The 27,500-nt window shown below is 41.1% G+C and overlaps 1 long non-coding RNA gene across 1 annotated transcript in view; it reads left to right on the forward strand.

The window, feature by feature from the left end:
- Positions 1-27,500, forward strand: part of LOC133561185 (uncharacterized) — a 180,678-nt gene that overhangs the window by 31,404 nt on the left and 121,774 nt on the right. Inside the window, exon 2 of the long non-coding RNA XR_009808602.1 lies at positions 19,424-19,522. This is a non-coding gene — a long non-coding RNA (uncharacterized LOC133561185). The remainder of the gene's footprint in view (positions 1-19,423; positions 19,523-27,500) is intronic.

Here is a 27,500-nt window from a genome sequence, read left to right on the forward strand (position 1 = left end):
AAAATGTCGACTTTTTTCTTATCAAATCGGGAACAATTTCTCATATTCTGTTTTTGTAATATTGCAGTGTTTTCTCGTAAAATGATTACTTTTCTTCATGTAAAACTATTACTTTTTTTTAATGCAAAATGATATTTGTCATATAAAATTCGGACTTTTATCACAATGTTGCCATTTATTTTTGTTGGTCTTGTAAAATTGTGACCTTTTTTTTTTTTTAGGAAAATGATGACTTGTTTTGATAATTATTATAATATTGCCGAAATTTTTAAGTTTTCCTATGAAATTGTGAATTTTGTCGAGTAAAATTACGACTCCTTTCATAAAATTGCCAACATTTTAAGCTTTTCTTGTAAAATTGCGACCGTTGAGTAAAATTCCAACTTTTATCACAATATTGCACATATGATCAGTTTTTCTTGTAAAATTTTGACTTGCATTGAGTAAAATTACTATTATAATCCTGCCAAAATTCTAAGTATTTCTTGTGAAATTCCAACTCATTTTTCACAAGTTTTTTTAAATATTTGCATAGTATGTATATATTATTAATGTTGTAAATACAAATCTTTACATATCTAGGAAGGGTGGTCCTAAAGAGGTAGGCATTTTTCGGAGGTCTCAAGAAGGTAACAAATACAAGTGTGTGTGTGTGTGTGTGTGTGTTCTTGTATTTCTATCCTTTTTGAGACACCGACAAGGAAAAGTACCTTCCATATGAGGACCGGTGAACAAGTTAGGACCGAAATAATGGAAAAACCATTGCATCTAATAGAGAATGTCTCACTTACACCCCTGGTGGTCAAACCTATCAAAATGAGGGTGATCCCAAAAAAGGAGGGATTTTTCAAATTGACTCTGTGTCGCTTTTAAAAGTGCTCCCCCTCTGGCCAACATATGAAATAACAAGGTGTAAAATTTTGAAGCGCTACCCATCTGGCAAACATATGTAAGAAGTGTAAGAAATTGAAAATAAATATGTATATAGAGACATACTGTTATAAGTTGAAGTAAATAATGAAGATTAAAAACCAATTACAAACAGAATTCCCCAAAAAATAAATAACTAAGAGCAGTCTTTTTCTCACAATATGTCGACTTTTTTCTTATCAAATCGGGAACAATTTGTGATATTCTGTTTCTGTAATATTGCAATATTTTCTCATAAAATGATTCCTTTTTTTATGTAAAACTATTACTTTTTAATGCAAAATGATGACATTTGTCATATAAAATTAGGATTTTTTTTCACAATATTGCCTATTTTTTTGTTGATCTTGTAAAATTGTGACATTTTTTTTAGGAAAATGACTTGTTTTGCCAAGTGAAGTTCCGATAATTATTATAATAATGCCAACATTTTTAAGATTTCCTATGAAATTGTGAATTTTGTCGAGTAAAATTGCGACTCCTTTCCTAAAATTGCCAGAATTTTAAGCTTTTCTTGTAAAATTGCGACCGTTGAGTAAAATTCCAACTTTTATCACAATATTGCACAAATGTTCAGTTTTTCCTGTAAAATTTTGACTTGCATTGAGTAAAATGACTACTTTTATTATAATACTGACAAAATTCAAAGTTTTTCTTGTGAAATTCCAACTCATTTTTCACAAGTTTTTTTTAATATTTGCATAGTATGTATATATTATTATTCTTGTAAATACAAATCTTTACATATCTAGAAAGGGTGGTCCTAAAGAGGTAGGCATTTTTCAGAGGTCTCAAGAAGGTAACAAATACTAGTATGTGTGTGTGTGTGTGTGTGTTCTTGTATTTCTATCCTTTTTGAGACACAGACAAGGAAAAGTACCTTCCATATAAGGACCGGTGAACAAGTTAGGACCCAAATCATGGAAAAACCATTGCATCTAATAAGGAATGTCTCACTTGCACCCCTGGTGGTCAAACCTATCAAAATGAGGGTGATGCCAAAAAAGGAGGGATTTTTCAAATCGACTGTGTATCGCTTTTAAAAGTGCTCCCCCTCTGGCCAACATATGAAATAACAAAGTGTAAAATTTTGAAGCGCTACCCATCTGGCAAACATATGTAAGAAGTGTAAGGAATTGAAATTGAAAATATGTATATAGAGACATGCTGTTATAAGTGGAAGTAAAAAATTAAGATTTAAAACCAATTACAAACAGAATTCCCCAAAAAAGAAATAACTAATAGCAGTGTTTTTCTCACAATATGTCGACTTTTTTCTTATCAAATCGGGAACAATTTCTCAAATTCTGTTTCTGTAATATTGCAATATTTTCTCATAAAATGATTCATTTTTTTATGTAAAACTATTACTTTTTTAATGCAAAATGATGACATTTGTCATATAAAATTCGAACTTTTATCACAATATTGCCATTTATTTTTGTTGGTCTTGTAAAATTGTGACTTTTTTTTTTTTTTTAGGAAAATGATGACTTGTTTTGCCTAGTGAAGTTCCGATAGTTATTATAATATTGCCAACATTTTTAAGTTTTCTAATGAAATTGTGAATTTTGTCGGGTAAAATTACGACTCTTCTTAAAATTGCGAACATTTTAAGCTTTTCTTGTAAAATTGCGTTTGTTGAGTAAAATTCCAACTTTTATCACTATATTGCACAAATGTCCAGTTTTTCTCGTAAAATTTTGACTTGCATTGAGTAAAATCACTACTTTTATTATAATACTGCCAAAATTCAAAGTTTTTCTAGTGAAATTCCAACTCACTTTTCACAAGTTTTGTTTATATTTGCATAGTATGTATATATTATTATTGATGTAAATACAAATCTTTACATATCTAGGAAGGGTGGTCCTAAAGAGGTAGGCATTTTTCGGAGGTCTCAAGAAGGTAACAAATACAAGTGTGTGTGTGTGTGTGTGTGTGTGTGTGTGTGTGTGTGTGTGTGTGTGTGTGTGTGTGTGTGTGTGTGTGTGTAAGCTTCCCTCAGAGAGGTCATGCTGCAGCTGAGACGCACAACAGATGTGCTACCCCGCCATGCTTTTATACACCAGCTGGGTGCGCTGTCAAAATACTATTAATTACAATCGAGGGAACATGAATGTGAGTTTCAAAGCAGCGAGCGCCGGTGTAACGTTCTTCTTCTCGACGCCTCGCCAATGTTGCTGCGGCGAAGTGAGACAAAGTCAGCTTATTGATTGCACCTGTGGCGCCACACCTGCAGGACGTCGGCATTGGAGAAAATATAGAGTTGTTGCCACGTTTGTTTAGTTTTTTGTGAGAGTCCCGTGTTGGATCTGAGGAAGGGTCTTCTGGCTCGCCATCTCTGTTGTAGTCCTAATGGACTGAACCGAGCACGTATCCTTAGAACAAGTGAACTTTTAGCAATATTTTGAGTTGTTCCCTATCTGAGGTAACCAGTGGCTCATTTTATTTTCGAAGTTTTTTTCAAAATTTTACCTGTCATGGAATATCCCGAAAAAAGGCTTTAAAGTTCCTGGTTTTCGCTATTTGTAAATCAAGCCGTCCATTTTCCTGTGTTACGTCACTACGTGACGCCAATACAAACAAACATGGCAGATAGAACTCAAAGATATAGCGACATTAGCTCGGATTCAAACTCGGATTTCAGCGGTTTAAGCGATTCAACAGATTACGCATGTATTGAAACGGATGGTAGGAGTGTGGAGGCGGATAGCGAAAACGAAATTGAAGAAGAAACTGAAGCTATTGAGCCATATGACGACGGACAAAGGCGACGCGGACGAATTCGGCGATCGCCTTTTAACCAATGATTGCATCTTTTGACCACTGGAGCAACTTAAATCTGTCGATTGGTAAGTGTTTGTTTGGCATTAAATGTGGGTGGATGCAAATATAGCTACAAATGTACATACAGCTAGCCTAAATATTATGTTAGCATCGATTAGCTGGCAGTCATGCCGTGACCAAATATGTCTGATTAGCACATGAGTCAATAACATCAACAAAACTCAACTTTGTGATTTCGTTGACTTTATCGTTGGAAATGCATCTGCTTTGAGTGTCGCAGGATATCCACACATCTCTGTCGTAGCATCGCTATCGTCGGTAAAATATGCAGAACAAACGAGGGACTTTCGCATGTTTTGACACTTGTGCGACTTGAATCCGTCGATTGGTATGTGTTTGTTTGGCATTAAATGTGGGTGGAGGGAAAGGCTGTATGAAAATATATCGACAAATGAGGCATATTGATGCAATATGTACACACAGCTAGCCTAAATAGCATGTTAGCATGGATTAGTCAACTTTAATCCGTCCCTGATTGTGTTTTTACACCCGACAACACACCGACGAGGCATGATGTCTCCAAGGTACGGAAAACAGTCGAAAAAACGGAAAACAACAGAGCTGATTTGACTTGGGGTGTGTAATGTGTTTGAGAAAATGGCGGATTGCTTCCCGTTGTAACGTCACGGGTGAAAGGTCATCGCTCCGACAGCGAACAATTGAAAGGCGTTTAAATCGGCAAATTCACCCTTTTTAGAGTTCGGAAATCGGTTAAAAAAACATTTGGTCTTTTTTCTGCAACATCAAGGTATATATTGACGCTCACTGGTGCAACTTGAATCCATCAATTGGTATGTGTTTGGCATTAAATGTGGGTGGAGGGAAAGGCTGGATGCAAATAGAGCTACAAATGAGGCATATTGATGCAATATGTACATACAGCTAGCCTAAATAGCATGTTAGCATCGATTAGTCAACTTGAATCCGTCCCTGATCGACTTGTTACACCCTCCGACAACACACCGACGAGCCATGATGTCGCCAAGGTACGGAAAACAGTCGAAAAAATGGAAAATAACAGAGCTGATTTGACTTGGGGTGTGTAATGTGTTTGAGAAAATGGCGGATTGCTTCCCGTTGTAACGTCACGGGTGAAATGTCATCGCTCCGACTGCGAACAATTGGAATGCGTTTAAATCGCAGGAATTCACCCTTTTAGAGTTCGGAAATCGGTTAGAAAAACATGGTCTTTTTTCTGCAACATCAAGGTATATATTGACGCTTACATAAGTCTGGTGATAATGTTCCCCTTTAATGAGAGAACAGTGTGCATGTGTGCTTTTATAAGGCGGGGCCTGTTGCCTAGCGACGTATGACGCTGTTGGCTCACCATCTTTGTTGAGGTTCTACTCTATTGAACCAAGCATAAATCCTTATAGCAATTTAAAATTGAGGAACATATGTGGTTCTTACCTTGTTTGTTCCCTCGTTTGTTTCAATTTTATGGTTGGGGCGGGGGCGTTGTTGGCGGTGAGGTTAAGAGGGGAGGAGTATATTTACAGCTAGAATTCCCCAAGTCAAGTATTTCATATATATATATATATATGTATATATATATATATATATATATATATATATATATATATATTTATATAAGAGAAATACTTGAATTTCAGTGTTCATTTATTTACAGATATACACACATATAACACTCATTATTATTATTATATTATGATTATTACACCCTTTTAAATGGTTACTTACATTATTATTAGTATCATTATATACTATTATTATTATATCCTTTTAAATGGTTACTTAATTGCATTATTATTATTGTATATTATGATTATTATGCCCTCATATTATGCCCAACCAGCGGCATAGCTCGGTTGGTAGAGTGGCTGTGCCAGGAACTTGGGGGTTGCTGGTTCGATTCCCGCTTCTGCCATCCTAGTCACTGCCGTTGTGTCCTTGGGCAAGACACTTTACCCACCTGCTCCCAGTGCCACCCACACTGCTTTAAAATGTAACTCAGATATAGGGTTTCACTATGTGAAGCGCTTTGAGTCACTAGAGAAAAGCGCTATATAAATATAATTCACTTCACTTCATCTACTCATTGTTGAGTTAAGGGTTGAATATTCCATCCTTGTTCTATTCTCTGTCACTATTTTTCCTAACCATGCTGAACACCCTCTCTGATGTTGCATTGCTGTGTGGCACACACAAAAGTGCTTTCATCAAATGCACTAGAGTCTGGAATCTTCCGTCGCTCCCTAGCATGGCCCAAAACTGGTCAAGCTTTGCTTCCTGAGGATGATCTTCACTGCCAAACACTATTTCTTCCCAATCGCAGCTGCGGCTGCGTATTTCTTCATCTTACTCGTCATCAGCGTCGCCGTGGCTGTATCTTCCTCGTTCTTCTGCTTCGTTGATTGGTTGATTTATTGAAACTTTTATTAGGAGATTGCACAGTTCAGTACATATTCCGTACAATTGACCACTAAATGGTAACACCCAAATAAGTTTTTCAACTTGTTTAAGTCGGGGTCCACGTTAATCAATTCATGATTAACGCAATTCGTCTCCTTGCTGTGTGCGCAGTTGTGCACTGGACTCTCTAAAAGCCGTAGATGTTATTGTCACATATGTGTACAATAGATTGCAGTGTTGTCCTGTTTAAGAGTGTCACAACATTGCTGTTTACAGCGGACAAACTGCTTTACGGTAGACGAAAACGGGACTGCTGTTGTTGTGTGTTGTTACCGCGCTGGGAGGACGTTAATGAAACTGCCTAACAATAAACCCACATATGAAACCAAGAACTCGCCCTCGATCATTCTACAGTTATAACGTCATTAGGCAGACACGCTGTTTATATTGTGGGAAAGCGGACGTGAAAACAGGGCGTGGCCTCCAGCTCCGCCTGAATTGTGGGAGATTTTTGGGAGATAATTTGTCTCAGGAGGTTTTCGGCACTGAATTTCGGGAGTCTCCCGGAAAATCCGGGAGGGTTGGCAAGTATGCTGCTGTAGTTCTACAGTATTGAAACATGCATACATCCTTTATAACAAGTGAAGATTGGGAAAATATGGAGTCGTTCCCTTGTTTGATCCCTCATCCAACCGAGGTCACCCATGTTGCTCCTGTTGTAGTTCAAGGTCAAGTTCTACCATAATGAGCCAAGCATACCAAGCATAGCTTCTTCATCTGGCTCTCAATGAAGGTGAACGCTCTCCCATCTCCTGCTTCTGCTCTTTGTATCGTCTTGTTTTGGTTTAACTTTCTAAGAGCCTGCCGTTTGCAATATTCTCCGAAATCTAAAACGTGGACTTGATAAACTGGTAGCTCTACGAAATTGACAAGATCTTCACGACGTGAAGCTCGGGTCCCGAGTAACCTGCCTTTTTTTTTTTTATATATAACATTTTTAATAAGTCCAACAAAATAATGCAATATTGATCCAATTCTAAACCAAAACCTGGCCCAGCAACATTCAGAAGGGCAAGCCACAGAGTAATTGAGAGGACACACAAACATGACAAAAACAATCCAAAGTAGTCAAACAAAAATGAATATCTACAACAGTATTAATAATAACAAGAATTCCAACACAACAGTGATTAAAAATCACTCATTTATATTGTCATCATAGCATTTTATAAAAAACAAAAACAATAAACAATAGTGTGACATAGGGGTGTAACGGTACACAAAAATTTCAGTTCGGTACGTACCTCGGTTTAGAGGTCACAGGTCGGTTCATTTTCAGTACAGTAAGAAAACTACAAAATATATAAATTTTTGGGTTATTTATTTACCAAATTTGTAAACAATGGGTTTATCCTTTTAACTTTGGGAACACTATAATAATTCTGCCCAAGTTAATCAACATTAAAGTGCCTCAAATTGTTGCTCGGATTAAATAAAATGACAAAACTTTTCTTCTACATATAAAAAGTGCAACATCAAACAGTTTCAACTCAACTCATAATGTTTAATTTATCACAGCATTTAGGAAGCCTATAGTTGATTTTTATTATGTAAATTTTATATTTTTATCAACATGTGATAGCAGGGACGCTGCCATTCAAAGCTTTTCTGTCCGTAAAACACACACACACACCACACAATGAGCTAACGTTACGCTAAAACCTAATTAGCCTTCACCTCAAGCCAGAACTGCGAGCGAGCTGAACTGCAGTATAAGTTTCTAGAAGGTTAACGGGCTCATAGTGATGTTTGTAATAAATGACTGGGAGGTGTTTACTATCATTTGGGGAGAGTACGCTGCCTTATGCACACTTGCTCGACACTGAAGCATTTACTACATGCGCTCTGAATACGCACTGCTGATTGGCTGTTACCGCTATATATGTAACCAATCAGATGGTTGTGTGGGTGGGACAATGCTGGGTGCTGAGACAGAGGCAGAAGAAGCAAAGCAGCTTGTTAAGACTTTAGCTTAGAAACTCGTTTAGTACACCCCCGTACTGAACCGAAGACCCTGTACCGAAACGGTTCAATACTAATACACGTACCGTTACACCCGTAGTGTGACAATAGCTTACACTTGTGTGGCATCTCACAAGCTTGACAACACATTGTGTCCAATATTTACTACAAGGATAAAAATAAGTCATATTTTAGGTTCATTTGATAGTTAAAACAAATGTAACAAATGGATCCTATTTCCAATATATGACATTATCTCAACTAAATGCAGTTTTTTCTACTGATATCTCCATAGCTTGTGTATACCAGTCAGTATAAGTTGGACTATCAGTATCTATCCATTTTTTAAATATTACCCTTTTTGCTATGATTCATATTGAAAGAAATGCATTTTTACTCCTTTATATCACGTTGCCAAATGGATGCAGATCACCAAGAACACAAGTTTACCTGTTCTGACAGAATGTTTGCTGCTCGATACAAGACGGACTCCTGGGAGAAGTGGAGGGTCCTGAGACATTGAAGGTGTCTATGTATTTGAAACTGTTATTACAGATCATCTGTTGATTGGATTGAGCATTGCTTTGGTCTAGACCAGGGGTGCCCACACTTTTTCTGCAGGCGAGCTACTTTTCAATTGACCAACTCGAGGGGATCTACCTCATTTATATATATCATTTATATTTATTTATTTATGAAAGAGACATTTTTGTAAACAAGTTAAATGTGTTTAATGATAATACAAGCATGTGTAACACATATAGATGTCTTTCTTTCACAAAGACAAGAATATAAGTTGGTGTATTACCTGATTCTGATGACTTGCATTGATTGGAATCAGACAGTAATGATGATAACGCCCACATTTTCAAATGGAGGAGAAAAAAAGTTGTCCTTTCTGTACAATACCACATGAAAGTGGTTGGTTTTTGGCATCTAATTCATCCAGCTTCCATACACTTTACAAGAAAAACATTGGCGGCAAATTGCTTGATTGACATTCACGGCACCCGAGGGTCTTGTGAGATGACGCTGGCTGCTGCCAGTTCATTATTATGAAAAAATGACAGAGAGGAAGGCGAGAAACACTTTTTATTTCAACAGACTTTCGCGCCGTCCCTTCCGTCAAAACTCTAAAGGCCGACTGCACATTTCCTATCTTCACAATAAAAGCCCTGCTTCATGCTGCCTGCGCTAACAAAATAAGAGTCTCGGAAAGCTGGCGTGCACAAGTGATGTGCACGCCAGCTTTCTGAGGGGTCGCTTGTGCACGCCAGTTTTCCGAGACTCTGTATTTAGTTAGCGCAGGCAGCATGAAGCAGGGCTTTTATTGTGAAGATAGGAAATGTGCAGTCGGCCTTTACAGTTTTGACGGAAGGTACGGCGCGAGAGTCTGTTGAAATAAAAAGTGTTTCTCGCCTTCCTCTCGGTCATATTTTCATAATAATGATCTTGCAGCAGCCAGCGTCATCTCACAAGACCCTCCGGTACCGTGAATGTCATTTAAGTGACGTCTTGGTGAAGATTGATGATCACTAATTTTTAGGTCTATTTTTTTTTAAAAGCCTGGCTGGAGATCGACTGACACACCCCCCGCGGTCGACTGGTAGCTCGCGATCGACGTAATGGGCACCCCTGGTCTAGACAATGTCAGTCGCTTAGTGAGCTTAGAGGCTGCCCGTCGTGATGGACGGGCTGGGCAGAGCTGTAGCCACTTTCTAGGTTTCTGGATTGAAGCGCACACTGGATAACATCTCGGAGAAGCTTTCCACGCCGTAAAGCGAAATTACATCCCTTTCCCCTCTTTGGAAAGACACTTGGGATGTTGACTTTGTTTCATGAGTCTGAGCGGGGCGACTTCCAGGCTAATGGACAAAACGCACACCCATGGAGCCATTATACCAGAGGTGTCAAACTCAAATAGAGTGGGCCGAAATTTTAAACTGAACAAAGCCGCGGGCCAAGGTTGAAAGAATTGACCTTTTTAATAGGGACCCAAACAAGTTTTGCATTGAATATTGAACAAGCAAGGCTTATATAACTTTAGTGACATGCAAAATCCAGTTTCAAATAATAATAATAATAATTTAAAAAATATCAAAGGTATATCAAATAAAATTGAAATAAAAATTTAATGACTCTTTTCTATTTACAGCCTTCTGTGGTAAATATCAAAATAAACTTTTTCCACAGGCTAATAATACATTTGAAAATAAAACAACAATAATGAATGAATGAAACATTCAAGCCTTGAAGTAGCAAGAGGAAAGTGCATGAATTAATTATTGCTTAGTTTGCTCCACTGATTTGCTTTACCACTGAATATGGAACAAGCAATAATTATATAACTTAATAGTGCAAAATCAACTTTAAAAAAAACCCCCGAAAAAACATCAATGGTAAAATTAATAAAATTTAAATAAAACATGTAATGCCTCTTTTCTATTTGCAGCCTTCTGAGGTAACTATCAACATTACATTTTTCCCCAGGCTAATAAATCTTAAAATAAAATAACAATGAGGTGGGTGGGGTTGGGGATGGGGTTACGTGGTGCATATTGTAGTGTCCCGGAAGAGTTAGTGCTGCAAGGGGGTGTGGGTATTTGTTCTGTTGTGTCTGTGTTGTGTTACGGTGCGGATGTTCTCCCAAAATGTGTTTTTCATTCTTGTTTGGTGTGGGTTCACAGTGCGGCGCATATTTGTAACAGTGTTAAAGTTGTTTATGCGGCCACCCTCAGTCTGACCTGTATGGCTGCTGAGCAAGTATGCTGCATTCACTTAAGTGTGTGTATAAGTCGCATATATTATGTGACTTGGCCGGCACGCTGTTTGTATGGAGGAAAAGCGGACTTGACAACATATTGTAGACAAAGCTAAAGGCAGTGCCTTATAGGCACGCCCCCAATATTGTTGTGCGGGTGGAAATCTGGAGAAATTCGGGAGAATGGTTGGAAAATCGGGAGAATTGGCAAGTATGAGTATTAGCGGCGAATAGTACCAGCGGGCCAGCTCTATTGTTAATTTGATATTTCCTCAAGGGCCAAATGAAATTGCACGGCGGGCCAGAGTTTGACACCCATGCACTATACCAACCCGCGCCTTCACCTCTTCACCCCCCGCGGTATCTGTGCACTGATTGCTGCAGCTTTGGGACGTTGGAAGTCTCAAGGTTTTGTGTGTCTGTCCTTGGAGGGGGTCGTCTGAAAACTAATGTAGTTGTTACTTTTAAGTGCAATGACAATAATGATAAAATAATACATTTGACTTATAAGGCGCCTATCTGGGCACTCAAGAATGCTGAACAAAAAGAAAGCAATGAAACCAAATTGGATAAAAACGACAACAACAACAAAGATGAGATATGATGATTGCAATGAATAAGCAGTCAGGAATAGGTATTTTTTGAGTCTTGATTTGAAGAGGGATATTAGTTCCAAAGATGTGGGGCAGAGCAGGTGAAAGCTTGAGTAGCCATGGTGGACAGTTTACATAAGGGGACAGTGAGATGGATGAATGAACAAGATCTTAAGGAACCTGAGGGCGTGACAACATGGAGCAGGTCAGAGAGATATGATGAAGAGAGGTTATGGATGGCTTTGAAAGTGAGAATTATTTTAAAGTCCATACGATGTTTGATTGGTAGCCAGTGGACTTGCTGCAGAACAGGGGTGATGTGCTGGATTGAAGGGGTTCTGGTGATTATCCGGGCTGCAGAGTTCTGGAGAAGCTGAAGTATGTGAAGAGACTTGTGAGGGAGACCAAACAGGAGAGAGTTGCAGTAGTCCAGGCGAGAGGTTTGATTTATTGATTGATACTTTTATTAGTAGATTGCACAGTTCAGTACATATTCCGTACAATTGACCACAAAATGGTAACACCCGAATACGTTTTTCCAACTTGTTTAAGTCGGGGTCCACGTTAATCAATTCATGGTACAAATATATACTATCAGCATAATACAGTCATCACACAGGTTAATCATCATAGTATATATATTGAATTATTTACATTATTTACTATCCGGGGGTGGGATGAGGAGCTTTGGTTGATATCAGTACTTCAGTCATCAACAATTGCATCAACAGAGAAATGGACATTGAAACAGTGTAGGTCTTACTTAGTAGGATATGTACAGCCAGCAGAGAACATAGTGGGTTCAAATAGCATAAGAGCAAGTATATACATTAGAAGTACATTTGATTATTTACATTAGGTTATTTACAATCCGGGGAGATGGGATGTGAATGGAGGAGGGTATTAGTAAAGGGTTGAAGTTGCCTGGAAGTGTTGTTTTAGAGCAGTTTTGAAGGAATATAGAGATGCACTTACTTTTATACCTGTTGGGAGTGCATTCCACATTGATGTGGCATAGAAAGAGAATGAGTTAAGACCTTTGTTGGATCGGAATCTGGGTTTAACATAGTTTGTGGAGATCCCCCTGGTGTTGTGGTTATGGTGGTCATTAAGGAAGTAGTTTGACATGTACTTCGGTATCAGGGAGGTGTAGCGGATTTTATAGACTAGGCTCAGTGCAAGTTGTTTTACTCTGTCCTCCACCCTGAGCCAGCCCACTTTGGAGAAGTGGGTTGGAGTGAGGTGTGATCTGGGGTGGAGGTCTAAAAGTAACCGGATTAGCTTGTTCTGGGATGTTTGGAGTCTAGATTTGAGGGTTTTGGAGGTGCAAGCGTAATCGAAAAAAGGGTTGAATGAGAATTCCCGCTAGAATCTTCAAGGTGCTTTTGTTGACCAGAGAGGAGATTCTGTAGAGGAATCTCGTTCTTTGGTTGACCTTTTTGATTACCTTGGTGGCAATTTTGTCGCAGGAAATATTAGCCTCTAGAATGGAACCTAGGTAGGTGATCTCATCTTTCCTGGTGATAAAAATGTCACCCACTTTTATAGTGAAGTCACTGACTTTCTTAAGGTTGATGTGGGACCCAAATAGGATGGATTCCGAGTATGGATACCTTGTTATCAGCGAGCCAGGTGCAAATATTAAAGAGTTCAGCACTGAGGATTTGTTCCACCTGTGACTTGTCCTTGCCGGATACCAGCAGGGCCGGGTCATCCGCAAACAGGAACAATTCACAGTTTCATGCTGATGGCATGTCATTTACGTATATTAGGAACAGTAAAGGTCCTAGTATACTGCCTTGGGGGACTCCACACCTTACTGAGAGGAGAGGGGACACAGGGCCGTTCACCTCTACCACCTGTTTCCTCCCCTCCAAGTAAGATTGCATCCAGCTCGATGAGGTATTATCGAATCCGATTGCTCTGAGTTTACCCAACAGTATAGCGTGGTTAACGGTGTCAAAGGTGTTCAATCCGGTTTCAGGGCAAATCACTCCACGGAGACAGCCCTCGCAAAAATGACTAATCTATTGCTAACGATGGATTCTGATGCGTCATCTATGTTGCTGCTCCTCGATCTTAGCGCTGCTTTCGATACCGTCGATCATAATATTTTATTAGAACGTATCAAAACACGAATTGGTATGTCAGACTTAGCCCTGTCTTGGTTTAACTCTTATCTTACTGATAGGATGCAGTGTGTCTCCCATAACAATGTGACCTCGGACTACGTTAAGGTAACGTGTGGAGTTCCCCAGGGTTCGGTCCTTGGCCCTGCACTCTTCAGCATCTACATGCTGCCGCTAGGTGACATCATACGCAAATACGGTATTAGCTTTCACTGCTATGCTGATGACACCCAACTCTACATGCCCCTAAAGCTGACCAACACGCCGGATTGTAGTCAGCTGGAGGCGTGTCTTAATGAAATTAAACAATGGATGTCCGCTAACTTTTTGTAACTCAACGCCAAAAAAATGGAAATGCTGATTATCGGTCCTGCTAGACACCGACCTCTATTTAATGATACAACTCTAACATTTGACAACCAAACAATTAAACAAGGCGACACGGTAAAGAATCTGGGTGTTATCTTCGACCCAACTCTCTCCTTTGAGTCACACATTAAAAGCGTTACTAAAACGGCCTTCTTTCATCTTCGTAATATCGCTAAAATTCGCTCCATTCTGTCCACTAAAGACGCTGAGATAATTATCCATGCGTTTGTTACGTCTCGCCTCGATTACTGTAACGTATTATTTCCGGGTCTCCCCATGTCTAGCATTAAAAGATTACAGTTGGTACAAAATGCGGCTGCTAGACTTTTGACAAGAACAAGAAAGTTTGATCACATTACGCCTGTACTGGCTCACCTGCAATGGCTTCCTGTGCACTTAAGATGTGACTTTAAGGTTTTACTACTTACGTATAAAATACTACACGGTCTAGCTCCATCCTATCTTGCCGATTGTATTGTACCATATGTCCCGGCGAGAAATTTGGGTTAAAGGACTCCGGCTTATTAGTGATTCCCAAAGCCCAAAAAAAGTCTGTGGGCTATAGAGCGTTTTTATTTCGGGCTCCAGTACTCTGGAATGCCCTCCCGGTAACAGTTCGAGATGCCACCTCAGTAGAAGCATTTAAGTCTCACCTTAAAACTCATTTGTATACTCTAGCCTTTAAATAGACTCCCTTTTTAGACCAGTTGATCTGCCGTTTCTTTTCTTTTTCTCCTATGTCCCAATCTCCCTTGTGGAGGGGGTCCGGTCCGATCCGGTGGCCATGTACTGCTCGCCTGTGTATCGGCTGGGGACATCTCTGCGCTGCTGATCCGCCTCCGCTTGGGATGTTTTCCTGCTGGCTCCGCTGCGAACGGGACTTTCACTGCTGTGTTGGATCCGCTTTGGACTGGACTCTCGCGACTGTGTGATTCCATTATGGATTGAACTTTCACACTATCATGTTAGACCCGCTCGACATCCATTGCTTTTGTCCTCTCCAAGGTTCTCATAGTCATCATTATCACCGACGTCCCACTGGGTGTGAGTTTTCCTTGCCCTTATGTGGGCCTACCGAGGATGTCGTAGTGGTTTGTGTTGTGGTTTGTGCAGCCCTTTGAGACACTAGCGATTTAGGGCTATATAAGTAAACATTGATTGATTGATTGATTGATTGATTGAAAGGCCTTCTGAATGTCCAGCATGACCGTGCCACAGTATTTGCCCTCATCCGCCTCATGTTGGATGTGGTTGGTTGGATAGAGAAGGCTGACCAGGTGACCAGGCTATGGACTAGTATGGCAGCAGTATGTTGGGTAAGGGATGAGCGAAGTCAATTGTTTCGTAGATGGAAGTAAGCAGACCGGGTAAAGTTGTTTCTGTGGGCTTGAAAGGAGAGTGTGCTGTCGAGGATGACAACCAGACTCTTGACTTGGGAAGAGGGGGAGACAGAGAAATTGCCGAGAGTAACGGACAAGCTGTTGGTTTTGACAAGAATGGTTTTTGTATAGACAAGTAAGATTTCGGTTTTATTACTATTAAGTTAGAAGAAATTGGATGAGAACCCCTGCTTGTAAATAAAGTTGTTTTCTATTCTAGACATGTTTGGAACTTGTGTCGAGCTGGGAGAGAATTTGAGGAACATATGGAGTCGTTCCCTCGTTTGATTCCTCTGGTGAGATCGGAGGTCATCCATGTTGCTCATGAGTGAGGCCATGCTGGCTCGTCATCTGTGTTGTAGTTCAAGGCCAAGTTTTACCGTGGCGAACCATGCATACATTTGGAGATATTGTGTTGTGAACAAAGTCTTCCCCTAAACAAAATATTGAATTGACTTGTGGTACGATTTGGATTCCATAGTTTTATTTTGAAATTATTCAACTATTTTTTTCCTTACATGAAATGAAAGAAGAGTTTTCTCCACTTTGTTTCGGTTTGATGAGGCCCTGCTGGCTCGCCATCCCTGGTTTAGTTCTAAGCCAAGTTCAACCGCATAGCACTAGTCAAGCATTCATTTAAGGACTTTGTGTTGTACTTGTAAAAAATAGCATATCATTATCTTGTAAACTCTCACTGATTACTTAGTTTAAAGTCAGGAATAATAATAAAACTTCATTGACAGGACGTTGTCAGGCTTGACACTGACAGTTTGTTTGTGTTTTAGTTTTTCCTCTGTGTGTGTTTAGTATTTCCTGTTTTTAGTTCCTGTCAGCGCTCTTATTTTGTGTGTTTCCTGTTATTTTTCTTTACCTCAGCTGTGGCTGATTTGCACCTGGTCACACCTGGTGTCAATCAGCCCGCTCCTATTTTACCTGATTTGTTCCTCCAGTCAGTGCTGGATTATTGTCATGTCGATGTCGCTCTTGTCGTTGCTACCCGTCGTGTCGTGTTTTTGTTAATGCAACCTTGCGGTAAGCTTTATTTGATTGCGGTTTTTAGCTTACTGCCTTTTGTTCCCTGCTTCCAAGTTTTTCATATTTCATGTACGACTTCTGTTTCCTGCTCGAGACCTGCTAGCTTCCACGCTAGGCTTTTTTGTTTTTGCTAGCTTCCATGCTACGCTCCGTTTATTTTCTAGTTCCCATGCTAGCTCTTTTTGTTTGTTATCCGCCCAGGTGCGCACATTTAGTTGGTACCCTTTGTTTGTTTTTGTCTAAGTGTTTTAAATTAAATCATGTTTTCTCACTCCATGCCTGCCTCCTTCTCTGCATCTTGGGGTTCGTCACCAACTAACTCTGACGGAAGTGAAATAGGAAGAAAACGTGTACCTTTTTTCCCTCCATTTGTGAAGTCAACAGCTAGTCAGTTACGCCCCCATAAGGAGAAGAACCCCACTCTCTGCCTCAAATATAAAAATAATTTGTCTATCAATCAATCAATCGATGTTTATCTATATAGCCCCAAATCACAAATGTCTCAAAGGACTGCACAAACCATTACGACTACAACATCCTCGGAAGAACCCACAAAAGGGCAAGGAAAACTCACACCCAGTGGGCAAGGAGAATTCACATCCAGTGGGACGCCAGTGACAATGCTGACTAGGAGAAACCTTGGAGAGGACCTCAGAAGTGGGCAACCCCCCCCCCCCCCCCCCCCCTCTAGGAGACCGAAAGCAATGGATGTCGAGCGGGTCTAACATGATACTGTGAAAGTTCAATCCATAGTGGCTCCAACACAGCCGCGAGAGTTCAGTTCAAAGCGGATCCAAGACAGCAGCGAGAGTCCCGTCCACAGGAAACCATCCCAAGCGGAGTCGGATCAGCAGCGTAGAGATGTCCCCAACCGATACACAGGCGAGCGGTCCATCCTGGGTCTCGACTCTGGACAGCCAGTACTTCATCCATGGTCATCGGACTGGACCGCCTCCACAAGGGAGGGGGGGGACATAGGAGAAAAAAGAAAAGAAGCGGCAGATCAACTGGTCTAAAAAGGAGGTCTATTTAAAGGCTAGAGTATACAGATGAGTTTTAAGGTGAGACTTAAATGCTTCTAGAGGGCATTCCAGAGTACTGGAGCCCGAACGGAAAAACGCTCTATAGCCCGCAGACTTTTTTTGGGCTTTGGGATTCACTAATAAGCCGGAGTCCTTTGAACGCAGATTTCTTGCCGGGACATATGGTACAATACAATCGGCGAGATAGGATGGAGCTAGACCGTGTAGTATTTAAAGTCACATCTTAAGTGCACAAAATTGTTATAAGTACACCGCTGCATAGCATTGTATCTTTATTACCTTTTTTTTAAAAAAAGGAACTTTTTTTTGACCTAACTGAAAAGAACTATTCAATCAATCAATCGATGTTTACTTATATAGCCCTAAATCACTAGTGTCTCAAAGGGCTGCACAAACCACTACGACATCCTCGATAGGCCCACATAAGGGCAAGGAAAACTCACACCCAGTGGGACGTCGGTGACAATGATGACTATGAGAACCTTGGAGAGGAGGAAAGCAATGGATGTCGAGCGGGTCTAACATGATACTGTGAGAGTTCAATCCATAATGGATCCAACACAGTCGCGAGAGTCCAGTCCAAAGCGGATCCACCACAGCAACGAGAGTCCCGTTCACAGCGGAGCCAGCAGGAAACCATCCCAAGCGGAGGCGGATCAGCAGCGCAGAGATGTCCCCAGCCGATACACAGGCGAGCAGTACATGGCCACCGGATCGGACCGGACCCCCTCCACAAGGGAGATTGGGACATAGGAGAAAAAGAAAAGAAATGGCAGATCAACTGGTCTAAAAAGGGAGTCTATTTAAAGGCTAGAGTATACAAAGGAGTTTTAAGGTGAGACTTAAATGCTTCTACTGTGGTGGCATCTCAAACTTTCACCGGGAGGGCATTCCAGAGTACTGGAGTCCGAAATGAAAAAGCTCTATAGCCCGCAGACTTTTTTTGGGCTTTGGGAATCACTAATAAGCCGGAGTCCTTTGAACGCAGATTTCTTGCCGGGACATATGGTACAATACAATCGGCAAGATAGGATGGAGCTAGACCGTGTAGTATTTTATACGTAAGTAGTAAAACCTTAAAGTCACATCTTAAGTGCTATTAAAAATTAAATCATTATTTTTCCAAAATATAAATTATACAAACTAATCGATCAGCAACATTAACCTAGTATCACAATATATATATATATATTTTAAATCAAAACAATACAATACAATTTAAAAAATCAGAAACTGATGACATAGTGCTGTATTTTACTTCTTTATCTCTTTTTTTTCAACCAAAAATTATTTGCTCTGATTAGGGGGTACTTGAATTAAAAAAAATGTTCACAGGGGGTGCATCACTGAAAAAAGGTTGAGAACCACTGCACTAGGCCACTGAGTAGGTTAACATTGATTTTGATGCATTATTTACCTTTTTTTTTTTTGGGGGGGGGGCTTCACGGTGGCAGAGGGGTTAGTGCGTCTGCCTCACAATACGAAGTTCCTGCAGTCCTGGGTTCAAATCCAGGCTCGGGATCTTTCTGTGTGGAGTTTGCATGTTCTCCCCGTGAATGCGTGGGTTCCCTCCGGGTACTCCGGCTTCCTCCCACTTCCAAAGACATGCACCTGGGGATAGGTTGATTGGCAACACTAAATTGGCCCTAGTGTGTGAATGTTGTCTGTCTATCTGTGTTGGCCCTGCGATGAGGTGGCGACTTGTCCAGGGTGTACCCTGCCTTCCGCCCAACTGTAGCTGAGATAGGCGCCAGCGCCCCCCGCGTCCCCAAAAAGGGAATAAGCGGTAGAAAATGGATGGATTGCCTTTTTTGAGTCTTGAAAAACAGCCTGCATGGCAGCTTAGCGTAACTACGTTCAACATTACAACTTCACCTGTTCACTCTTTTATTTTCACTTTTTATTATTAATAATATTATCGGGATATTTTTTTCAGAATGTGCCATCCTTCGGACACCCCTGGACTAAATATGGATTTAGGATTCCTGGACCCCTCCCGCCAGAGATATGCCATGTTTCTTTGCATCAACATCTGGTACACACACACACACACACACACACACACACACACACACACACACACACACACACACAAACACACACACACACACACACACAGAGTCCAATAAATGCAAAGTAGACCACCACCCAACTAATGGAGCATATGGCTTGATTCTTCTGGGTGCTCCTTCATTTCCCCGCACCCCCGCCCACCTTCACTCCTGCTGATTTACTCCTCCTTTTCAACGAATCGCTGACTTCACCTGCACCCGGCTGCAAATTCCACACTCGTGTGTCACTGCTATTTCTGTCCCCCCCGGGACTATAAACCCAACTTCTTCATCCAGATGTACCTAATTCTGCGTCCAGCCGAGCGCTCTAATTCTCCATGCCACCCGTCCACCCCCCCCCCGAGTCAGTGTTTGAGGCTAAAAAGAGCAGCATCATTATCGTGTCCTGCTCCTAACAAACAAGAACACGGCGACATTGACCTTTTTTGCCGGCGAACTGAAGGGCTGAGCAAAAGAACGTGTTGTGTATTTTACACGTTTCTTGCATTCTCTTGACATTTTACCGGTGGGTTCGCCTAATGATGCTTTCTCGGCGCTCTTCATGTGGCAAAAAAAAAAAAAAAAAAATCAACAATTAGTGCCAATCCCGTCCCCGTCTTGCTTTCAGGCTCGGCTAATCACGCCGGCAAGAGAGGACGCCATGGCAACGCACCGCGCAGTCCCGACTTGCCATAGAGCAGCTGTTGCTTCTACCCGGGCAAAACCTCGTCATTTTTCCAAACACATAAGCACAAAATAGCAAATGTAGCTGGGGTGATTTTTGTAGAAACTGCATTTTCACTCATTTGTATCGCCTGCATATCTTTAGGGCAGAGGTCTTCAACAGGGGTCTTTGACATTTTGCCTTGATCCATGTTTTGTGTTTTTGGACTCCCTTAGTTCCTGTTGTTGTGCACCTCCTGAGTTTAGTCACCATGGTTACTTATGATTTTCAACTGCTTCTGTTGTTCAGGACACTCACCTGTTTGTAATCCATCCATCCATCTTCTTCAGCTTATCCGAGGGAAGCCCAGACTTCCCTCTCCCCAGCCACTTCGTCTAGCTCTTCCCGGGGGATCCCGAGGCGTTCCCAAGCCAGCCGGGAGACATAGTCTTCGCAACGTGTCCTGGGTCTTCCCCGTGGCCTCCTACCGGTTGGACGTGCCCAAACACCTCCCTACGGAGGCTTTCGGGTGGCATCCTGACCAGATGCCCGAACCACCTGATCTGGTTCCTCGATGTGGAGGAGCAGCGGCTTTACTTTGAGTTCCTCCCGGATGACAGAGCTTCTCACTCCATTTCTAAGGGAGAGGCCCGCCACCCGGCGGAGGAAACTCATTTCGGCCGCTTGTACCCGTGATCTTATCCTTTCGGTCATGACCCAAAGCTCATGACCATAGGTGAAGATGGGAACGTAGATCGACCGGTAAATTGAGAGCTTTGCCTTCCGGCTCAGCTCCTTCTTCACCACAACGGATCGGTACAACGTTCGCATTACTGAAGACGCCGCACCGATCCGCCTGTCGATCTCACGATCCACTCTTCCCTCACTCGTGAACAAGACTCCTAGGTACTTGAACTCCTCCACTTGGGGCAGGGTCTCCTCCACAACCCGGAGATGGCACTCCACCCTTTTCCAGGCGAGAACCATGGACTCGGAATTAGAGGTGCTGATTCTCATTCAAGTCGCTTCACACTTGGCTGCGAACCGATCCAGTGAGAGCTGTAGATCCCGGCCAGATGAAGCCATCAGGACCACATCATCTGCAAAAAGCAGAGACCTGATCCCGCGGCCACCAAACCGGAACCCCTCAACGCCTTGACTGTGCCTAGAAATTCTGTCCATAAAAGTTATGAACAGAATCGGTGACAAAGGACAGCCTTGGCGGAGTCCAACCCTCACTGGAAATGTGTCCGACTTACTGCCGGCAATGCGGACCAATCTCTGGCACTGATCATACAGGGTTTGTAATCAAGACACACTATTTAAGCCCACCTTTGTTGATCACTCCTCCTGGCTTCTTTGTTTGCGGAATGCAAAAGTTTCGTTGGTTTTTCCTGTCCTCGATTCCTGTGTTAAGTGGTTGCCTTAGCTTCCCGTGCGATCGGCACGCTTTTCTTTTGTTTGTTTCTGTTAATGGTACGGTGTATGCTTTATGATTATTAAAACACCTTCTACCTTCACGTTTTTGTCCGGAGTGGTCCGTTTTGGATCTGGAAGAACGACCCCGCAAAGAGATGCGACCAGAGGTGGGTAGTAACGCGCTACATTTACTCCGTTACATCTACTTGAGTAACTTTTGGGATAAATTGTACTTCTAAGAGTAGTTTTAATGCAACATACTTTTACTTTAGTATGTTTATAGAGAAGAAACACTACTTTTACTCCGCTCCATTTATCTACATTCAACTCGCTACTCGCTACTGATTTTTATCGATCTGTTAATGCCCGCTTTGTTTGTTTTGGTTCGTCACAGACCTTCAAAGTAGGATCCATCACATGCCTGCGTTTCACCAATCAAATGCAGTCTCTGGTGACGTTTGACTCCGTTTCACAAATCAAATGTAGTCACTGGATACGATTGACTCCGTTTCACCAATCAAATGCAGTCACTGGTGACGTTTGACTCTGTTTCACCAATCAAACAGAGCCAGGCGGTCACATGATTAACTGCACAAAAAATAAACCTTTATTTATAAATTTCAACATTTACAAACAGTTGAAAATAATAATCAAAGTAAGTACAAAAACAGTACAAAACAGTATAAAAAAACATACAAAACAGCGCCAGGGGGTTGCAAATTCAAAGTAACTAAAATAGAATGTAAAAAACAAATATATATATATATATATATATTATAGTGCTTCACGGTGGCAGAGGGGTAAGTGCGTCTGCCTCACAATACGAAGGTCCTGCAGTCCTGGGTTCAAATCCAGGCTCGGGATCTTTCTGTGTGGAGTTTGCATGTTCTCCCCGTGACTGCGTGGGTTCCCTCCGGGTACTCCAGCTTCTTCCCACTTCCAAAGACATGCACCTGGGGATAGGTTGATTGGCAACACTAAAAATTGGCCCTAGTGTGTGAGTGTGAATGTTGTCTGTCTGTGTTGGCCTACGATGAGGTGGCGACTTGTCCAGGGTGTATCCCGCCTTCCGCCCGATTTTAGCCGAGATAGACGCTCACTCAATCTCAGTAAATAACTTAAATTTGGAACACAGCATCATCATTTTCACAGCTTTTTGGTTGTTAGAGTTAGAGTGTTTTAATGTAGAGTTCTAAATCTTTTTTAAAGGCACAAAAAACAGGTCGGGTATTGAGAAACTTACATTTATTAATATAAAACTTAGCCAATAGTATAACGAGGTTGCAAAGGTAAAAATGATTTTCAATTTTTTTTTTCAATACAGTGTAAAACAAAATATATATTATTTGATGTATATTATTGTTTTAGTTACTTAAGAGATATTCCTGGCTCTGAATTTGTTCATTGCTAAGTTTATGTTTTTGTGCATTACTTGTTGCCGTCATTAAACGAACAGGTTACGCATCAGTTACTCAGAACTTGAGTAGTTTTTTCACAACATTCTTTTTACTTTTACTCAAGTAAATATTTGGGTGACTACACTTTACTTTTACTTGAGTAATAAATCTCTAGAGTAACACTACTCCTACTTGAATACAATTTCTGGCTACTCTACCCACCTCTGGATGCAACCCACACGTGACACATTTAACATTTTGGCTGATTACCGTACTTTTTGGAGTATAAATCGCACCAGCCGAGAATGCATAATAAAGAAGGAAAAAAACATAAGTCGCACTGGAGTATAAGTCTCATTTTTGGGGGAAATGTATTTGATAAAACCCAACACCAAGAATAGACATTTGAAAGGCAATTTAAAATAAAGAATAGTGAACAACAGGCTGAATAAGTGTACGTTATATGAGGCATAAATAACCAACTGAGAAGGTGCCTGGTATGTTAACCTAACATTTTATGGTAAGTCATTCAAATAACTATAACATATAGAACATGCTATACCTTTACCAAACAATCTGTCACTCCTAATCGCTAAATCCCATGAAATCTTATACGTCTAGTCTCCTACGTGAATGAGCTAAATAATATTTTTTGATATTTTAAGGTAATGTGTTAATAATTTCACACATAAGTCGCTCCTGAGTATAAGTCGCACCCCCTGCCAAACTATGAAAAAATTGCGACTCATAGTCCGAAAAATACGGTACTTTTAAAAAAATATTTTATATATATTCCCTGTATTTTTCCACACATTGATGAATATTTCAATTAACACTGAATCAACACAGTGTAGTGTGTTCTTGCACGTCACTGCCGTTTGATTTACCATATTTTCCAGACTACAGAGCGCACCGATAAGCCACACCCATTTAATATTAGAAACATAAAAAGTACTGGACTATAAGCCGCAGATAACTACGTTGTGAAATTAGTTATTCACGCGGAAATATTTTGTAAATGTTTATTTACATACCTTGTTTTCAAACGGTGTCTGTAAGACGGCAGTAAAACAGCTGGTCAAACAAAACAGAAGTCATCGTCATGGACCTGCTAGCTGCGGTAGCGAGCTCTCCAATCAGCCAAATCGACTCAAAACCTCCACGTTTTGGTAAATTTACTGAGTTTGTGAAGCTGAAACCTTCCAAAAATAATGCCACTGTAAGTTAATAATAGTAACACAGACAAGGGGCGACATAGGTTGAGTGGCCGTGTCAGCAACTTGAGGGTTGCAGGTTCGATTCCCGCTTGTGCCATCCTAGTTACTGCCGTTGTCCTCGGGCAAGACACTTTACCCACCTGCTCCCAGTGCCACCCACACTGGTTTAAATGTAACTTAGATATTGGGTTTCACTATGTATTTTAAACTAGACAAACAAGTCAATGGCGTTTTAAATTCTTGTTTTTATCACCTTCGTCTTTTAGTAAAGGTTAAACCGTTTTTATCTTTTAACCTTTTTGAACAAGTCGTGCATGCTTTTATTTCAAGTGGCCTGGACTACTGCAATGCACTTTATGCTGGCATTAGCCAAAAAGCTCTCTCCCCGTTGCAGTCAGTCCAGAACGCCAGGGGCCAGGAAACGCCAGCATATAACCCCAATTCTTCAGAGTTTGCACCGGCTCCCTGTTCATTTTAGAATTGATTTTAAAACATTGCTGTTTGTTTTTAAATCTTTACATGGACTGGCACCTCAATATATCTCGGACCTCATCCAAATTTACATTCCTGCGCGCGCTCTGAGGTCCGAGAGCCAGCTCCAGCTCGTGGTGCCCAAGACCAGACTTAAGACCAGGGGAGACAGGGCCTTCTCTGTGGTCGGGCCTAAGCTCTGGAACACTCTGCCCCTCCATGTTCAAACTGCTTCCACAGTGGAGTGTTTTAAGTCTCGTCTTAAGACCCACTTTTATTCTTTGGCTTTTAACACTACGTGAGTTGTGTGGTCCTCTGTGTGTTTTATACACTTTGATTTCTATTTTACTGTTTTAATTGATTTTACCTTTTAAAATAGTTTTTAATCATATTTGTTTTTATATTGTTTTTATTGGTTTTATTTTTATTCATTTTTTGTTTTATTCAGTCATTGGTGGAGCATAATATTGTTTTAACATGGCTGTGCAGCACTTTGGAAACTTTATTGTTGTTTAAATGTGCTATATAAATAAAGTGGATTGGATTGGATTGAAAGCGCTTTGAGTCACTTGAGAAGAGCGCTATATAAATATAATTCACTTCACTTCAATAATGCTGACACAGAAACTCGTAAATGTGCTAGCATATTAGCTAATTGGCTAATATTACGATAGCACGTACTAGGGGGTGTGGGGAAAAGTCGATTCGAATACGAATCGAATCGAATACGTTGTGCGATTTAGAATCAATTCTCATTTGTAAAAATTGTATTTTTCTTATTTTTTTTTTTTTTAATCAATCCAACAAACCACTACACAGCAATACCATAACAATGCAATCCAATTCCAAAACCGAACCTGACCCAGCAACACTCAGAACTGCAATAAACCAAGCAATTGTGAAGAGACACAAACACGACACAGAACAAACCAAAAGTAGTGAGTGCAATTCCCATTGAGTTTAAAGTGCTACTGAAAGCCACTACTACCGACCACGCAGTCTGATAGTTTATATATCAATGATGAAATATTAACATTGCAACACATGCCAATACGGCCTTTTTAGTTCACTAAATTCCGAATTTTAAATTTCCCGTGAGGTATCCTGTTGAAAACGTCGCGGAATGATGACGCGTGCGCGTGACGTCACCGGTGGTAGCAGACATGTTCTTCCAGCACCGATCACAGCTAAAAGTAGTCTTTTTTTATCGCATAATGATAAATAATAAGGATGTCGTAGTGGTTTGTGTTGTGGTTGATTGATTGATAATTACACAGTATTCTGGACATCTGTGTTGTTGGATTTTTTGCAATTTGTTCAATTCATAATGGAGACATCAAAGAAGAAAGATGTTGGTGGAAAGCGGTGTATTGCAGCCGGCTGTAGCAACACAAACACGGCCGGTGTTTCTTTGTTTAAATTCCCAAAAGATGACGGTGAAGCTTTAATATGGAACAGAGCGGTCAAGCGAACATGGTTCTCTACCACATGTCAACCGGCAGGTTTCGTTGAGAAAATTGTGGTACTAGGCTCTTACCGTAGACATGAGCGGAGCTTGTGTCGTTCCTCCTGCAGTTGTCAAAGAGGCAGCTGCGACTTTCTTGGCTCATCCGTGCCTTCCTTCAGAGACACTGGCGGTCACCACACCCCTCTGACTTTCAGGAATGACTATATAATTTCACTAAAACACTAGTAACACAATAAGCAGGTAAGGGCTTTTCTAGAATTATCCTAGTAAATGTGTCTAATAACATCTGAATCGCTCCCACTGCCCTTGTCTTTTTTTTCCCTTCTAGTCCTTCACTCTCACTATCCTCATCCAAGAATCTTTCATCCTCGCTCAAATTAATGGGGAAATCGTCATTTTCTTGGTCCGGATCGCTCTAGCTGCTGGTGGACATGATTGTAAACAATATGAAGTGAAGTGAAGTCAATTATATGTATATAGCGCTTTTCTCTAGTGACTCAAAGCGCTTTACTTAGTGAAACCCAATATCTAAGTTACATTTAAACCAGTGTGGGTGGCACTGGGAGCAGGTGGGTAAAGTGCCTTGCCCAAGGACACAAAGGCAGTGACTAGGATGGCGGAAGCGGGAATCGAACCTGCAACCCTCAAGTTGCTGGCACGGCCACTCTACCAACCGAGCTATATGAGGAGGTGAGGAGCTCTACAATCAGTGACGTCACGCGCACATCGTCTGCTACTTCCTGTACAGGCAAGGCTTTTTTATTAGCGACCTAGTGGGGCGGCATAGCTCGATTGGTGGAGTGGCCGTGCCAGCAACTTGAGGGTTGCAGGTTCGATTCCCGTTTGTGCCATCCTAGTTAGTGCCGTTGTGTCCTTGGGCAAGACACTTTACCCACCTGCTCCCAGTGCCACCCACACTGGTTTAAATGTAACTTAGATATTGGGTGTCACTATGTAAAGCGCTTTGAGTCACTTGAGAAAAGCGCTATATAAATACAATTCACTTCAAAAGTTGCGAACTTTTATCGTGGATGTTCTCTACTAAATCCTTTCAGCAAAAATATGGCAATATCGCGAAATGATCAAGTATGACACAGAATGGACCTGCTATCCCCGTTTAAATAAGAAAATCTCATTTCAGTAGGCCTTTAATGGGCCTTGAAGTTTGGAGGCAATGTCTTTGAACGCTGACAATAAAATGGTGATGTGTCTGTGCACGGAATGGAAAAGAAGAGCTTTCCAGCGCACTGATTGTCCTTCCTCACCTTTCCTGTGTCCTGTGAGGTGACTTTAACATTCATCTCCTGAGACTGGCATGACATGTAT

The sequence above is a fragment of the Nerophis ophidion genome, linkage group LG10, assembly GCF_033978795.1.
Source record: "Nerophis ophidion isolate RoL-2023_Sa linkage group LG10, RoL_Noph_v1.0, whole genome shotgun sequence".
NCBI lineage: Eukaryota > Metazoa > Chordata > Actinopteri > Syngnathiformes > Syngnathidae > Nerophis > Nerophis ophidion.